The sequence below is a fragment of the Callospermophilus lateralis genome, unplaced genomic scaffold, assembly GCF_048772815.1.
Source record: "Callospermophilus lateralis isolate mCalLat2 unplaced genomic scaffold, mCalLat2.hap1 Scaffold_148, whole genome shotgun sequence".
Classification (NCBI taxonomy): Eukaryota; Metazoa; Chordata; class Mammalia; order Rodentia; family Sciuridae; genus Callospermophilus; species Callospermophilus lateralis.
The window spans coordinates 635486-651926 of NW_027512614.1; the positions used below are offsets into that span (position 1 = coordinate 635486).

At 35.2% G+C, this 16441-nt stretch overlaps 1 long non-coding RNA gene across 1 annotated transcript in view; it reads left to right on the forward strand.

The window, feature by feature from the left end:
• The first annotated feature begins 12540 nt into the window (after positions 1-12540).
• The window catches only part of LOC143387592 (uncharacterized), a 103768-nt gene continuing 99867 nt past the window's right edge, over positions 12541-16441 (forward strand). Inside the window, exons 1-2 of the long non-coding RNA XR_013089859.2 lie at positions 12541-12608; positions 14803-14865. This is a non-coding gene — a long non-coding RNA (uncharacterized LOC143387592). The remainder of the gene's footprint in view (positions 12609-14802; positions 14866-16441) is intronic.

Consider the following 16441-nt stretch of genomic DNA (forward strand, 5'->3'; position numbering starts at 1 on the left):
ATCTAACTCATTTAATTTCCATTTTTATTAGTTCTCCCCATGCCTAGCACATTGAATAATCCAGTCACCACCTGCACTTTGATAATTATGAATCTTGACACATATTCTACCTACTTTCTTCTGCTCAAGAGTCTTCTACTCATCAAATCTATTAATGAAAACATTACTTGCCAATGTATATCCCAATATAAAATTTCAGTGAAAATAAATATTCTGTGACTAAAACCTTTTATCTGTTTGCCTATATTCTAAATCTTCATCACATGTGCTTTATAGTTTTTTTAACCTTCTTAAATTGGATAATATTAATATTTCCATGTCAGAGTTATCCATTTGTGAGCCTCAAACTTTGCATAATATTCTCCGAGGCAATGGTGATATTTGGACTCCATTCCAAATAGCTAAGACTGCAGTTACTTATTTCTGGATGAATGTTAATTTTTTTTTCTAGGTGAGTATCTAGAAAACAACACACAATGGTTTCACAAGGAGAATTGAAGATGGATTTAAAAGTCACATGCATTAATTCATGTGTTTGATAAATATTAGTATTTACTATCTTCACAGACTGTACATCTAAGTAGATATGGTAAATATAAATTCCAGTTATAAATACTGAGGGATGGTTTACATTCCTTCCCTTGATATCATAGTTGGATATTATTTTCTATAATGGGTCAACTATATTATGTTTAATATGTGATTGTAAAATTGAATGTTTAGTCAAGAACACTTTACCACTCTCTAATCCCAAGTAGAATTTATCAAAGTGCTTAAAATGAAGATTTGGATAGTGCTGAAAAATAAATAAAAGTATTGGTTGAAATGTAAACTTTCCCCAATTTTATAGAATACAAAAAAGAGATAATAAGCAAGATTAACCCAACTACAGCAGCAGAGGTGCAGCCTCACTTTCATTTTGACAGGTTACTCCAACTTTATGTCTAAGAAGTTTCTTTGGACAAAATATTTGAGTCCTAATAAGACTGCTAGGAAAAAGTGATCTGATGTAGGATGGTTTTACATCTATGTTTAGGGACAGAAGTGGGGAGAAACTTGCTTCTGCAACCCCACCCACCGATGTGATCAGTTTTATGGAAGTCACTTGGCATTGCACATTTTTCAACATCAAACTCCGAAAAGACATCTTCATAGAGAATTTCTGTAAGTGGTTTCAGAAGATTATTTATGGCTCTGCAAGGATGCCAGATTGCCTCATTTTGAGACAATTAAAACAGAAATTTAGGCAGCCATTATTTACATCTTTAGGAGAAAAACCCATTAACACAAGGCCAGGGGATCATTGGGGCCCAGAGAAGCTACCTTGAATAATAATCCTGAACCTCTGTAAAACCTAGCAAGCAGAGCCAGTGATGCCTGTTAGAGCCATCCGCATGTAGATCGGCACAGAAACAAGCTGAGAGTCTTTTAGGGTGATAACTAATATATTTTTTATGAGGCAGACTGAAATGAGACTCCAGAGAGAGCGTCAGAAGAGACTGATCAGAGAGAGTAAAATTGGTGGTAGGAAGATTGGAAAGTAGAACTCATCGCAGGACAAATAAATCATGGTCAAGTCTGTGCATGGAAGTACGAGAAAGCAGACTAAACTCCAGAAATTCACATTTTGCTAGAGGTCAGCTTAATGAATTATCAATGTGAATATTTAAATTCTTTAATATTTTACCACATATGGGAGAAAGCTAGTTGTTGACAAGAAAGAAAATGTCAGCACTGTGTTAGGAGGTACAACATCACATTAGAAAGCAACTGTGCATAGATTTGGAATAAAACAGACAGGAAGAATTATTCCAAATAGGCATTTCATCTTTTTTTGAGTTAACATCGCTTGGTCTCTGTGTTAGCAATTAACATACAAATTGACCCACTCCCATGGTGATATTGACACTGACATTCTCACTTACTGAAATGAAGATTTAACAATTGTCTGATGAAATGAAGCCAGTGTATTTTAAGTGTTGGGGGCTATGTGTTTTAGTAGGTATAGATGAGTTTGGGAAAAAAAGGTGGCAAAGTAGTGTTTTTTTCTTTTAAAACTATCTCACCCATTCCTGGCTCAACCACTTCTCTTCATACAACATTCCACATATAAACTAACCCAAAATTCACAATGTTAAAATAATCTTTAAGGTACTAGATACACAAAAATTTTTTAAAAAAAATTGTTTTCTTTCTTCAAAAATTATGTATGTGAGGTCACAAGCAAACTGGGGCTGTGTTTGATACGTCTTAGTTCTTTGCAAGCAACAAAGTGGTAGAAATAGGAGGTGATGATATTTGTTTTCTTTCTCCATGCCTAGAAATGCTTGACTGAAATATCAGAATGTAAGAAATTTCTATCAATCTAACCACCCTAGAAATGCAGCAGAATTAAGTCAAAAATGAGAGTGGTTTATTTATAATAGGACGAAATTGACAACTTTTCTAATCTACACATTCAATTTACCTATTTATTTAAAGGACTATAAATCTTTTAATCAAGAAAACTTATCTAAATCTAACTCCCATGCCATAACAAGTATATTTCATTTTGTTTAATCTTTGTTGTAAAACATAAAAAAAGGAAAGAAAGAAAAAAATTAAAAATCCCCCAAAATCAAACAACAAAAATACCCCACCAGGAAAATCATCCAGCAAATGATAACAGAAAGCATGATGTGAGATACAACTTTGACCCGAATGGGATTTATAAATAAATTATGGTGTGTTCATGAAACTTTAAAGTTTTAATAACAACTATAGTTAGTAGAGGCAGAAATAATATCATCTCCTCACTGTCTTTTCCCATTCCTCAAACCCTCATCTTTTATTTAATTAATAAATTTTGGTATTAAGTTATGAATTTTACACACACACACACAGACACACACGCACACACACACACATAAACAGACTACAGTTATTCATATTTAATGTAAATTTTATTAATTTATTCATTCTGGCTTTATTTCTCTTTTTAGTTGTTATTATATTTTTTTTTCCTCCTTGTGTTGTGAGGCACGCTAGGCAAGTAATCTGCCATTGAGTTATACCTTTAGCCCTAGTATGTTATTTATAACTCTTGCAGATTGTGCATGTCTTTTCCAATTAAAAAAAAGAGTTGCTTGTCTTCTTCCTTAAGAAAATTTGATTTTATTGATTTTGTTTTTGTTTTGTTTTGTTTGTTTTGTTTTGGTACTGGGGATTGAACTCAGAGGCATTCAATCACTGAGCCACATCCTCAGTCCTATTTTGTATTTTATTTAGTTGCATAGTGCCTGGCTTTCTGCTGAAGCTTGCTTTGAAGGCTAGATCCTCCTGCCTCAGCTTCCCAAGCTGCTGAGATTACAGGCATGTGGCATTGCACCCAGCAGATTTCATATTTAATGTCACTTGTACCATTCTGAAGATGAATTTCTATAATCATCTTCTACCAAATACTGTAAATAAGAAGTTTGTTTTAAATGTAATTTAATTTTTAAAATATATTGTACCTTATAAAGTACTTCTTTTTAATATTTTAGAGTTCAGAAATGTTAAGAGTTCCAGGATATGTCTAGGGATGATTGTGTATATATATGTTTAAATTTTTTGCCATTCAACACTTAATGAGGCTTTTTAATTTAGTGATCCCACTCTTCTGTAGCTCTAGCTAATTTAAAAATATTTTTAGAATTTCATTTGGTTCATCATTTTACCTTTTGAGACTTCTGAAGAATATTTAAATGTTATATTTATTTTTTATTTCTCTGTTTTCTTCTGTATTTTTTCTCTACTTAATAATTTATCTCATTATTGTAGTCAATTATGACATTAAGCATAGATCCTGAGTTTTTTCTTTTCATGATAAAATTTCAAGTCACTATTGCTGATATCTAAAATAATTATAATCTAAAGCATTAGATTCCTCAGATGTTAATTCCATTTCTTGAATTATGCCTCTACTTTATATTTTATATTATTTGCTACATTTTATATCATTGACTTTCCTCAAAATGTTTATGATTTTTGACTCTGTAGTCAGAGTTCTGTTTACACTCCCTTGAATCGCTTGTTTTGGACTTCCATTAGAAGTGCCAACAGTGGGACATTCTTTTCATGTCATAGTAGACATTTTAAAATACTTGGTACAATTAAGACAAACAAGGAATAGTTACATAAGAAAATTACTTATCCCTGCACTATTTGAAAAGTGAATATTGGCCTGCTGAGTCTCTTGGGGCAAAGATGTAGACACACTATCATCTTTTACTTATAATAGTATTGTTAAATTTCTTCCTTCTTTGACAAGGAGGAAAGCATCTTGTACTCTCCATTTTGATATCATATGCTAATAACTGCACATTACATTACTTCCCTGTGTTTTGACTTTCATTTCCCATATAGCCTCTACTATGATGTAAAACTTAGTAATATTAATATAATATGTACTCCTGAGTCTTTTCTCCACCTACATTCATATAAAATCTAGGGTGGCATAAAAAAAAGGAGCCCAGCTACTTTATTCTTTTTTATTTTCTGTTTTATCTATGAGTCCATTCCCTTTAGAAATGGATTTTCATGTTTCATTTTGCTCTAATAAACATCACACATTTCTTACAATTGTATTTGAATAAATATAAAGCTTGAAACATGAGGGCAAAAAACACCATTATTACCTTAAAGTCAATGTTCAGGGACTATTTTATTGAAAGAATAAACACACATTTATACAAAAGATTCCTGTATTGTTGTCTTGATCAATAGTGACAAGAACTTTTCTTTCACTAAATCTTGAATTATTTACAGGCACCATGACAATAAAATCTATTAATATCATATATCTCTGCAAATTAATAGGTAAAACTTTTTTGGACATATATACAACCAAAATGGAAACTATATATCTAGATTACATATTGATATGATAAGTATATTTTTAGTTCTGGGAGCACAATTACTAAGCAAACAAAGAAACAAAATAGGTGTTTGGCACTAAGAATATAAAATTGAAAAGGCAGAGTCCCTTTCTTTAGCATGCTCTCTATATGATAAATGGTGTGATTTATGCAAAGACACTATGAAAACACCTAAGATTTCATCATCCATACTGGACAAAAGAGAACTTTTCCTGGGAGATGGGAAAAAAAGAATTGATTCTTAATATATGAGTATAAGCTTTATATAAAAAGAAAGGGGATAGAAAATGATGTTCTATCTTGTCTGGGTCACTTAATTCCTTGATTATCCATATCCTTCTAAACACAGACTACTATTTCAAGCAAATTCTATGATGGAAAATTAGGGCTAGATTTGCTTTTCTTCACAACAATAGAAATGCTGTTTTTGGGTTTTTTGCTTTTTTTGTTTTGCTTTTGATTAGTGGTTAAGAAATTCATGGTAACTTCAAATCTATTGATCTATGCAGGAAATGGAGAGAAGAAAAACTTATGGAAAAATAGCAGGGGCTTTCATCAACTCAGACTGTGGCAAGAGTTAGAGTTGGTTCTCTGCAAGTTTCACATCTGCATATTTAATCAAAAACATTTAACAAATTGTGCATGTACTTAACATGTACAGACTATATTCTTGTCATTATTCCCTAGTCAATATGGCTTACCACTATTTAGGTAACATTTCGATGGTATTAGGTATTATGAGTAATCTACAAATGACTTAAAGTCTACAGGAGGATATATGTAGGATATAGGCAAATACTACACGATTTTACATGCTCATCCATGGAGTGTGTGTACCCAGAAGTCCTGAAACTGAGCTCTCATGGATATAAAGGGGTGGCTGTATTTATGTGGTGCTTGACTTAAATTTCACCCTCTATGAAAGAATAACTATACTCCTCTGAAATCTGGTGCCATTTCATTCTTTAAAATGAAGTAATTTGCATATATGTAGTGTTTGAGAAATACTTAGAGTAATTGGTGCTTGAATTTTTATTTGATTACTTATTTATTTATATTTTCTGAGAGGGGAGACCTGAAGACTTATGGAAATTTTATTTAGTCAGTGCCAAGTGAGAAGTTATACCCAGAATGATGGAGTGGCCTCCAATTCTTATCACTAAAGCAATTACTTTAGATTGAGATTTTTTGTATCTTGGAATCCTTAGAAAATATAAATATGTTACCTGAGAGGGATAATAATGTTACCCTGAAGGTAGTCATTTATGTTGTATTTCTACTGTAATATCCATACTAAAAGATAATCCTTTGTAAATTTACCCTGAGGTAGCATTTGAGTTTCAAATTGTCCCTGTAACTGAAGTCAGGTAAGTTGTGATGGAAACCAGGTGATAGGCCATGAAAGCTGAACAGCATGGTGACAAATAGAAAGAGAAAAAAACTGAAGGTGTTAGCACAATGTGTACATATACACAAACCTTAATAAACTACACAAATATATGTAAATTAGTCTATATATCTGATTACAATGATTTACAAAAGGAGAAGAGAAAAATGGAGATGGGAGCAAAAGAGCAGAATAGAATAAGAATAACAGAATATGGGCCTGGGGCTGCAGCTCAGTGGTAGAGTGCTTGCCTTGCATGCATGAGGCACTGGGTTCGATCCTCAGCACCACATAAAAATAAATTAATAAAATAAAGATATTGTTTTTGTCTACAACTAAAATACACACACACACACACACACACACACACACACACACACACACCACATATAAAGAATAACAGAACAGGATTAATATTGTGCAGGCAAATCAAGTTTCTTGTGTTGGCTAAAGGAGACAGTTTTTCATGAATTGAGGAGAAAAGTTGACTCTCTTTCTCCAACAGAGGTTTCACATATTTATCACTGAACCAATCAGCTAGAAACAAAGAAATGATTAAAATGATAGTGACCTTAACAGACCAGAAAAATATGAGCCACATAGTATGTAATTCCCTATAAACCAAGCTTGGTTCTCCAATCTCTCCTCTTGGACCTGGTTGTATTACCTGGGTTAATTGTACTGATTTTATCATGAGTTGTCATCTAAATCTTTTGCGGAATGGAATGATTTCACTTTTGTTTCTTAGAATGGAATTTCTTGATCATGAACGTCTTGTGAGAAGATCTGATAAGGAATGGAGTCAAGTGCACACACCATTTTGGTGGAGAGGTGAAGAGAATGGCTATCACTTTCTATCTGAGATTAAGCAAATATGAAACTGGATGAAGGAGACATAGTTTATCACATGGAGATATATGGATTTCAATTGCTAATAAACATAACAACCAAGGGAAATATTTATTAACATTATTCTGTAGTTTATGGTTTACTTATATTGTCTTCTTTATTTTTTAATTTTTCAGTACTGGGGTTTGAACCCAGAAGTGCTCTACCACTGAGCTACATCCCCAACCTTTTTTAAAATTTATTTTTTAGATGGTCTTACTAGTTACCCAGGCATTTCTTCAACTTGTGATCCTCCTTCCTCAGCCTCCCGAGTAGCCAGAATTAGAGGCATGCACCAGTGTACATGGCTCGCTTACTTTTGTGTATATTATCTCAACCTATCATTGGAATACAGAGCCATACTAATGTAATGTGATTTCCAAAACTTTTTTGTGGTAATGGGGCTGTCATGGAGAATGATAATATCTATGAAAAAGGAAACTTCAGTCTCTCACTTCATATCTTATGTGCAAATATTTTTATTTTAATAGGAAGAGATAAAAATACAGATGTTGATAAAAAGAATCTAAAAAATAGTTTACTTTAAATCATTTCAAAGAGAAATTGAAGGAAATGGGATACTGAACATGAAGAAAAGCAAATACTCCTGCACATCAGAAGGGTCTTAATATGGCTGAAAATCCATCCCATCAAATTTTGTGGTTAGTTTGGTTCCATCTTTGAAAACTGGTACTAATAGTAAGATGCCATACAATATCATATGTATGCCTACCATAAATATGGTGGGCTGACCAAATAATTAATAAGATGTCTTGGGAGATAGCCTTTTTCCTGACATTGAAAATGAATAAATTCAGAAAGGAATACCTTAGCATGGATGTTACAGTAGAAATTTAAGAAAGGGTAGCTTATGGCATTAAATAGTTTCTACTGATTTTTTCAATCCTGAGATGCTGTCATAATTTTTAAGTAATTATTATACATAAATGAATAATTTATCAATAGATAACAGTAGAAAACTTTGTTAAGTGGAGAACTTACTGAATATAAGATCTTCCAACTCAATAATCGTATAATAATTTTTAAAATCTATAAAAAGCTAATTTTCTCAGAAGGCTGTTATGAGGATTTAAATGAGGCAATTGCTCAAAGCATGTGGTTCCAGGTCATCTCAAGTGCTCATAAATACTGCTTGTCTTTGCCATAATTCCCTACCTGCATGAAGATAACTAGGTTTCATAGTGTCCACAATGTACTCTGTGTTGATTATAGTTACATTTCACTTTTCCAGAGGTCATTCACAATAAGTGACCTCATCTATCTGGACATACTCAAGAACCAAGATATGTGTTAAAAAACCCTATGTTGAAAAATAAGGATTGGAAATTTAACTATTGCTTCTGGTTCTTGTTTGTCATTTATTGGTATTCTAGATACAACTAAAATAAGCTTGATTATCAAATATTTCAACTTTCAGTGCAAAGAGCAAACAAAGGAAAAGGGAAAACTTTCATGTATCTTTCAGCTACAAGAAATGATAGCTGAGAGGTAAACAGTGAATATGAGTGAAGGATGCTAGCACTTACTAAGACCCAAATCTGAACCAGGCAGTGCAATAAGAGTTTTATTTAAGTGGCCCCTGAGTAATTTCAATAAATGATGAAGAGTGCACTACCAGTGTCATTTCTTAGGTAATGAAACTGAGCAAGGTTGTGGCTGGTACCCAGACTGCCTGACTCTTAAGATGAGACTTTTTTTTCTCTACAATGTGGTGCCTCCAAGTAAAATAATATGATGAGCTGGCCTAAAATAAAATAAAATATATAGTCATTGCTGGGAGAAGAGGTGCTTGCCTACAACTGCAGCTACTTGGGAGGCTGAGAGAGGAGGATCCCAAGTTGGGCTACTTGGAGACCAATCTCAGCAACAGCCAGACTCTATCTCAAAATAAAAACTTAAAAGAGAGACAGACAGACACAGGGGACTGAAGATGTAGGTCAGTGGTAGAAGACCCCAGGGTTTAATCACCAGTAAAGTAAAAAAAAAAAAAAATATATATATATATATATATATATATATATATATATATATATATATATATATATATATATATAATCATTTAGAGATATTCAGAAAAAGAGAAAAATCAATATTGAGACATTATAAAATAATAATCAAAAGTATGACTCATCAATAATTTTTAGCCAGTAATGTTTTATATATATATATGAATAAAATAGTTAGGGGAAAACAAATTTTTTCATAAAATTATAAAAATGTGTTCTGTCAAATGTCTTTTACATGCACTACCCCCAAACTTAACGATACCATAAAAACTGGTGATTTGTTTTGTATTAAAAAGATTATGTTTTTGTATAAAATAAAGAATGGGTTGTTTCTTCAGTGCCCACTTTTTCACTCTATTATAATACTACTTTGAAAATATGATAGAAACACACTCTCTAGATTTGGTATTTGTTCATAAGCAAATTCTAGCTTGGATAAAATAAACACTGAAACTAGAGAAAAATTTTACCCAGTATATTATGTGAAAAATATTCTGACATCCTCATATGAAAGACAAAATAGCAAAATGCTTTGCATTTAGTTCTACATTTCCCTTGATTTTAAACTTCAAAAGTCATCCTGAAGCTCAGTAGGTATAGGTAAGTGATTTTTAGTTATTTTATGGACTAACACATAGAAAGCACAGCATTGCACATGCTGACTCTTGTTGACTTTGCTTTGAAAAATAATTTCAGAGAAACTCAACTGAGTTCAACCAGAACCATCCTAATTGGCTTTGATCAGTAAATCATCAGAAACGGCTCTGCTCTTGCTTAGTCCTTTTTTCCTTCTTCTTGTCAAAAGTGAATGATTAAACACTCAAGTTATGGTGAATTACAAAAACCTGCTTTGTATTGGGTTGGATGTGTTGCTATTCCAAGTAATGTTTGCTTTCTCTCTGCCTTAGTAAGAATCGGCTTTACATTCTTTAGTGGTGCTGTTTGTCATTTCTCACAAATTTATTAATATTTTCGTCTGCACAGCTACAAAAATAATGTCAAAGCCCAAGTAAATTAGTGGTCTGGTAAAGGCCTGCCTGACATTCAAGGCCCTCCACAATCTGGCTTTTATTTATCCCTCAGTATTACTTTCCACTGCCCACTACATAAGCAGCCTATTTTAAAACATATTTTACTAGAATAAAAATTAAAACATATTCAAAGCTTTCCCTCTCGCTTTTCACTTATTGAAAATTCCAACTTTTTTCAAGGTCAGCTCATGTCGTACTTATTTTCACTAAAATGCCTCCCCTTGGTAACTAATTCTCACTCCTGTTTGTCCTGAATGTCTGGGTCCCATAATGAACCTAGCAAAGATGACATTGCTACTTTGTGTACAACCAGGATATGAAAAATTGTGATCTTTATGTGTAATATGAATTGTAAAGCATTCTGCTGTCATACATAACAAATTAGAATGAAAAAGTACAAATTTCAAAAAAATTATTTTTTTTAAAAAAGAAGCAACAATGAGATCCACTGAGTATGAAAATATAAACAACCTGTTAAGCATGGAAAATAGCAGAAAATGGTTTAAGACAAAGAATTAATTTGTACAACAAAATATAAGATTTTATCATTTCTAACTCATAACATCAAGGCCCCATATTGCACAGTTCAGGAAGTACCAATCACACTGTATGATAGTTAAAAAGTACAAAAAAGAAAAAAGAAAAAAGAAACTAAAGGGTAAAATGTAATGGGTTTGATTATTTAAAAATTTGAGAATTTCTTTGAAAGTCATTTTCCACAAAACACATACATACTACTTTAGAAGAAGGAACTTGCAATGTCTAAAACTGATAAGAAGTTACAACTTGTAGTTTATAAAGACTTCTTACAAATCAGCTCCAAAGAGCCATAAAGCAAAGAGAAATGCTAATCAGAAACAATTTAGGAAATCCCAGAAATCTGAACATTTAAAAAAGTATATGAAGAGATGTACAAACTTACCAAAAATAAAAAAGACTATCAAATGAACATAAATGAGATGGCACTTTATGAACAACAGTGTGGCAAAGAGCACAAAAGTAGAGAACAGGAAATGCTGCTGCGGCTGAAGGGAAGCAACAGCTCATGCCCATCACCTTTTGAAGATTACATATATTGAAACAGCCATTTCACAAAGTAATTTGTCATTCTGTTTCCCCAGGATAATTGACCTAATAATCCCACCTGTGAGTGAATACAGGCTGAAGAAATCTCACAGAGCTAAAGATGACTATATGACAGTATCAATGTCAGAATTATTTGAGGTTAGGAAGGAAGTAGCATGTCCATCATCTGAAGACTAGATAAATAACATCATGTTTTACTGTTCTTTACTCCAAGACCAACACAAAGGGATTTGAGCATCCATGGGTTTGGATATCTGCTGGACAGCCCTGGAAACAATCTCTTGCGAATTTTGAGGGACAATCCTATGACTGTTGAGTACTTGAAATGTGGATATTTCTAGTTAAAAGGTGCTATCAGTGTAAATACAGACAGGATTTTAAAGGGGGTAATAAGAATGCAACATATTTTAAGGTATTGGACCAAATACAGCATATTATTAAAATGAACTTCAATGCTTCTTTTTTACTTTTAGTAATATGAGAATTTTAGGAATTTTACAATTACATATTATTTTCATTATGCATCTATTAGAGTTGCTCAGAACTACTAGTATATTAATTATGGTGGAAAAAGAAAACAAATGCTTGGATTGTCCAAAAAAATCACCTTAAAATTTTAGGTAATAAAAATAAGTGCTGGATTTAAAAATGTGTTATTGCTTGATTGCGAATTCCATGGTCTCAGCTTGAGTTTTTCTTCATTTCAGAGAAACGCTGTGATTTTCCCACGGTAGAAAATGTAAGGCTTGCCCAATATTACTATTCTGGCTCGGTTGCAGAACCGTATGTGAGCAGGCGCCTGCACCCCCTCTCTCCCCGCTGGCCGCCTGGGGCGCCGGGATCCTGCTCATGCGTCCTCTGCAGGCTCCCGCCCTGGGGCCCTGTGGCCCAGTGAAGCTGCCCGGCGCGTCCCTGTGCGCCCCTTCCCCCCCCCTCCTGGCGACTTCCTGGTTTGTAGAAGGTGCAGGAGTCGCTGTGGGCGGCCTTGGGTGCAGGAACTAAGAGGCCCCTGCTTTGGTGGCGGCGGGGGCTGCGGCCTGCGGAGAAGGGGGCGGTGGACACGCCGCTGCTGCTGTCACAGAAAGGCTCTAGGGGTGGGGTGGGAGGCGGGGTAGCTCCTCCGGGGGCGCCGAGACATGGGCCCTCGGCCACCGCCGCTGTGAGTAGCCTCTTTGGCGGTGGGGCCGCCGGCGGAGGCGGGACCGGCACGACCCTCGAGGGGAGGGCAGCTGGCTTCCAGGCCGGGTCGGAAAGCCCCGTAGAGACATGTAACCGTGGAGTGCAGGTCCAAGTGAGTGGGGACCCGGGGCGCGCGGGGTGGGCGTCCCTCTGAGGCCCCTCCTGGCTCGAATCCTGGCCCCGCGGCTGCCTCAGCCCCGCCCGGCCAGCTCCCCCGGGATCGGAGGGGGTGGCGCAGGCGGGGGCGCGGCCGGGCCGAGACCCAGCTGCAGGCGGGACGGCGCTAGGCCGCAAAGCCTGCCGGCCGAGTTGGGTTGGGCGGGTCCGCGGCTGCCCCTGGCTGCCGGGGCCGCGCCTATGCCTGCACCCCGGGGTGGCCAGATAGCCTGGGCGCAGCGACACCCCCCGCCGTGGGCTTCTCCTCCTGCGGGTGTCAGACTCGACGCGTCTGGGTGGTGCGAGGTGGCCGGGAGGGAGCAGCCTTGAGGTTAAGCGGTTATTATTTAAAGTGCTCTCCTAGCATTAAGATAACCATTTTTGTAAGCTGTTTTTATTTTTTCGGTTCTGACTTGGATGTTTCCTTTTGCTGTTTCTTAGAAAATTAAACGGGTCCCTGAGGCTTGTTTATTGGAGGCATTGTGTGGTGTGTGGTGCTGGCAAAGGGTATGCCTGTGTCAAAGTATTCATCAGTGCCTGTCTTACTTCAGCAGGTTAAGTAAAAAGCAATTTGAATAACGATGGTGATTTTTCTTTTAGGTATCTTAGAGGCATGAGTTCTTTATTTTTCTCCTGAAACTAACTTTGGAAAGCATTCCGCCTTTTACTTCCCTCCCTTCAAACTCTTCCCTCAAATTACAATAATAAATATCACATATATTTGTATAATTGCAGAAGGCCTTTTAAATGTCACAGAGTGTAACTGAATCAATATTTAACTTTTACACCTACGAGAGATTCTAAATAATACTAGAAAAATAGGGAAACTATGTAATTAAAATTATTTTCTTCAGTGTTTGACAACATAGTGAGTAGGGTGAGTAAAAAAAAGGAGGATACTTTTTGACCTATTATAAGAAGGAAATTACCTGAGTGTGCATTATTTTCATTGAAACAAGCTAATAGTGGGGAAGCCAAGAAAATTCATATTTGCAAATTGATTTATAGAGTTTGTCACTTCCTATGATTCTAGATACATGTAAAGATTTTTTAAATGAACATTTATTTAAAAGTGAGAGCTGGCATTAATTTCTTGAAGGAAATACATATTAAAAATTGCAAATATACAAAGACACTAAGGTCTTGGCAGGGGTACCTGAATTATGTGTATTAGCATTTTGGCATTGTGGTGTCACAATCTTGTGATTGTGATGGAAAGAGAGATTAAAACCAGTCTTTTGGGAGAAAAAAGTGGCTTAATAAATTTCACTCCACTGTTTTTGAAATTTAACCAATAGGTTAAATGTGTGAGAAGTTAGTAAAAATGTCAGTAAATTCTGAATGAATCAAAGCAACCTTACTGTTCCTGTAGGGAAAAATCTAATTTGGAGGTCAATATCCATTTTCCCCAAAGAAAATACATACAAAGCAGATCTTTTTTCTTAGCCTTGGAGTGTGTGAATAGTTTGCTACCATAAACATGTTTAAGTACAGTAAGTACATCTCAAGAAGAGCATATGCAAAGTACCACATTTATAGAACATTATAAATATTACATGGCAATGGCAAGTGGAACCAGGTAGTCGTAGCAAGTCCTTTGAAAAAGGCCTGAGAACCTATGTTAAGGTGTGGCAGGGTTTAAAGGCACTGAGGAATGCAGTGGCTTTCCAATTTTGATTCAGTAGGATAAAAGCAATGCTTTGCATTTATACAGCAGTATACCTTTATAAGGTACTTGCACATATATTATCTGATTTATAGTTCTCACAATTCTGTGATGTGGACAAGACTCTTTATAGGTAAGAAAACAGTCTTTGAGGTTAAACTCTTTGCCTCAAGTCTCTCTTAAGTTGCTAACTGATAGTGTTATTTTTGCTGTGCTAGTTATAGTTATGTACTTAGAAAAAGTATATTGAGACAAGAACAAGATTAGTTTTAGAATTAAGAAAATATAGGGGATGTGGGTATATCTCAGTGGTAAGTGCATGCATTGCATGCATAAGGCCCTGGATTTGAGCCACAGCACTTCATGCCTAACCCCTAAAAAGATAAAAAGCAACACACACACACACGCACACACACACACACACACACCTTTATACAGATGTTTGTTTTAGGAAATAAATATAACAAAGTTCTTTTTCTTTTAGGGAAAATCCAGAAAGAACCTTTGACTTGGTATTGAAGGTGAAATGCTGCCTCAGAAAATGAAGGTATGTGTGTTCTAATTCTTAAAATATTTGATTACATTTGTCAAAACAAGGGTTAACATCATGGACTGCTGGAGCATGATAGTATCAGGAAAGTAAATAATACTACATGTGGGTTCTGCATCAAATGTCTCAAGTTGCTAGTAATAAAATAGATACTAGGTCTTTATGGTGGGTTCGAAGAAATCAGGAGTTTTATCCATGCAGCTTGAATTTCAAGCATGTGTTAAGCCTGTATAACTTACAATGTATTTTTATCCTTTGTTGATAAAAATAATTTTTCATAATGGTAAAAGAGGATGTCTTTTCATTTTCTTTTGTTTGAAAATGTAGCTCCATTTGAAAAATGTTTAGTGCATATTCTCTTGCTAGTACTGATGGGACCTTCACCAGTTTCCTGGTAATGTTTCTAGAATGTGAAATACAGACTGAGTAGCCCCTACTATTGATTTACTCCAGTAACATGGCATTTTCAGAGGGAGGTAACAATCGTGTAACATTATTTGGAAGGGTTTCAGCTAACAGTCTGTACAGTTTCCTGAAAATACAGGATATTTTAGTACTATGACTTTTGTCAGTTTTTCCATCACTTTTGTTATAATGTATGTGTTTGTGGGGGAAAGAGAAGCAGAAAAGGATAAGAAGTATCTTTTCTCATTTAATTCTTTCTAGTGTGTCCATACATGGTACATCTTCATGGATATATTCAGCATTTAACTTTATTTGCTGTGTTCTTAGACCCTAGATAGCATGCTCTGGGGTTTTGTGGAGACTAGTTGGCCATCTAAAGCCTTGGTGTAAAGTCTGCTGACATTCTTAGTTTTAGAGACTAGCCAGAAATTACATACTTTTAAGTAATTTGGAACTGCACACCTTAAAATAGAGGAGCCCAACCCAATTGTGGTGAAATGGGCATGGCTAATTTTAGGTAGTAAGTCACACACATTCCTGACTCTACCAGCTCTGCCTGTTGTTCTTCTGGTCTGTTTGAATTACAGCTGTGATCAGGTGTGTCTACTGGTAAGGGGTGATTCTAAGGTTTTAAAGAGCCTTTTTTTGATTAAAAAGGTTATCTTTTTTTTTATCCTGCATATTGTAGTTTGTCAGTTTGCATCTTTCAGGCCCAACCAAATCCTCTTTACAGAATAGACATGTTATGTGGAATAGATAAATATTTTTTTCAGCTCTGATTTAAATTTATACTGTATTTATGGTATTAATCTTGCAAATACCTACCATACTATTACCTCAGTGTATGAAGTAATGCTTACCTGAAGTGTTTGTAAAATAGCCTAAATTCATTTGGAAAACATGGAATGTCTGTGATTTTGAATGCATGATTTAAAAATTCTAAAGTGGTCTTGATGAAAGGATGAATCTGCCTTATATTACAACTGATCTATTCATGTGTCACAGAGATTGTGACCTGCTGTAAAGATTTTGAGTGGTTTGCTCCCTCCTTCTTCACTTTGCTCTTTGTCACTTAGCACGAGCTAGTTATTCCAATATGTATCTTGTACTTCCAACCTTTTTAAATTACCGACGCTGCCGTTGTCGTCATCGTCGTCTTCTTCTTTTT